General features: G+C 41.5%; 1 long non-coding RNA gene across 1 annotated transcript; it reads right to left on the reverse strand.

Moving 5' to 3' along the window:
• Nucleotides 1-298: 298 nt before the first annotated feature.
• On the reverse strand, nt 299-1,365 carry LOC113471411. Its single transcript, XR_003394124.1, has 3 exons — nt 1,313-1,365; nt 822-958; nt 299-366 (listed from the first exon to the last, which is right to left on the reverse strand). It is a non-coding gene; the product is annotated as an uncharacterized LOC113471411 (long non-coding RNA).
• Between the last annotated feature and the right edge of the window lie 759 nt (nt 1,366-2,124).

The raw sequence follows: 2,124 nt of genomic DNA on the forward strand, positions 1-2,124 counted from the left end.
TCTCACACAAATGAGCTCTGATCTCGAAATTTGTCGCGACGACCTATGAACTCAAAGCGAGAAAGTTTTAGATAACACTTCAGTCGATCATTTAAGACCGGTTTAAGCGTCACCTATGTTAAGCTACGCCGAGCAAAGCCAATAAATGGATGGGTGACTTAAAGTTAATTGAGTAATTGTGGGATTTTTTTTTCACATTTTCTCACACAAATGAGCTCCGATCTCGAAATTTGTCGCGACGACCTATGAACTCAAGCCGGCCACGTTATCCGACAGCTCCTTGAGCCGGGCCGGTACGTCCAGGACTTGAGGTGAGGCGGCTAGCTTGTCCTGGACCGCGGAAATTGTGCCGTGCAGCTCTGAGATCTGAGAATAGAATAGATTTTAATAATAAAATAAGAATGGAATAATATACAGTGAAATAAAATACACAAAATAGGAAAGCAAAGAAGAGATATAACAGAATAAAAATAGAGGAGAATAGAATAAAATAAGGATAGAATGGAATAGTAATAGAGTAGAATAGAATAGAATGGAGTAGATTAAAATTGAGTAGAATTAAAGGCTGTACACTCGCGAGGAGGAGGTCCCTGGAGAAGGTTTTCCGTGTACCCTGCTGATGGTTTTCCGAGTGTCCTGCCGATGGTTTCTATTTCAAAATGAAGTTAGTTGTTTCCTTTGGATGTGGTCGTGATTTGAATTAGATTTAGAGAATAGAACACATTGGAATAGAATAGAATAAAGTAGAATAGAATAACTCCTTGAGTCGGGCCGGAACATCTACACGTGTAGAATACACTTAAATAAAAGAAATTATGTACCTGTATGGAAAAGTTCCTTATTTGGACGGAGAGGGAATTGAATTTGGCCACGAGGTCGGTCTGGTTTCGTTCCAATTGTTTGGATAACGAGAGAGACCTTTGTAAAGCGTCCGGAACTCCCTGACTACCTGCCACGACTGAAAACAAAGAAATAAAAAGTCTCAGTTAATAACCAAACCTCGACGGCAAATAAATAGATATTCTAAGTTTAGCCGCATTTTTTTTCGGACTTTTTTTTTCAACCAAGGACATATGGCTTTTCAACTTCAACAATCTGACTGCCAAAACATATTCCATGGTGATTACCGGCAGAAACCCATTTATTGAAACATCTCCCTTAACACAAGAGACACTCTCTTTGACAGACCACTACACCACTGAAGTTGGTTTAAACCTTTATTGCGGCGCGATCGACATGCATAAAACACACTTAAAATGCTCAATAGGAGGGGAAAAACGTTTATTGGGGGGGTTACCCCTTCCCCTCTCACCTTCATCCAGCTCGTGCCGCAAGTACGCACACTGTTGCCGAATGTCCAGAAACAAGCAACGAGAGAGACCTTTGTAAAGCGTCGGGCACTCCCTGACTACCTGCCACGACTGAAAACAAAGAAATAAAAAGTCTCAGTTAATAACCAAACCTCGACGGCAAATACATAGATATTCTAAGTTTAGCCGCATTTATTATCGGACTTTTTTTTTTTCAACCAAGGACATATGGCTTTTCAACTTCAACAATCTGACTGCCAAAACATATTCCATGGTGATAACCGGCAGAAACCCATTTATTAAAACATCTCCTTTAACATAAGAGACACACTCTTTGACAGACCACTACACCACTGAAGTTGGTTTAAACCTTTATCGCTATCGACATGCATAAAACACACTTAAAATGCTCAATAGGAGGGGAAAAACCTTTATTGGAGGGGTTACCCCTTCCCCTCTCACCTTCATCCAGCTCGTGCCGCAAGTACGCACACTGTTGCCGAATGTCCAGAAACAAGTACAGCACGCTAAAGGTGCCCCTTCTCACTTGTCGTGAGTTTCAACCTTTTTCCCCCCTAAAGTTCTGTTCTGTAGGCAATGTAATTTAAATGAGAGGAGCAACCTGCTTGCTTGCCATGCAGAAGGTCCCGGGTTCGAATCCCACCATCGACAAAAATTTGTACTCATTTTTCAATTGCAAATATTTCAACGGGTTACTTTCTGGTGTGTTCTCGTCTTGACCCAGCACCTAAATGGGAAGTATTGTGTCTCTTCTCGCTCATCTGATGAGAGGCATACTACGGGATGGGCATGC

The sequence above is a fragment of the Diaphorina citri genome, unplaced genomic scaffold (genome assembly GCF_000475195.1).
Source record: "Diaphorina citri unplaced genomic scaffold, Diaci psyllid genome assembly version 1.1 scaffold2394, whole genome shotgun sequence".
Lineage (NCBI taxonomy): Eukaryota > Metazoa > Arthropoda > Insecta > Hemiptera > Psyllidae > Diaphorina > Diaphorina citri.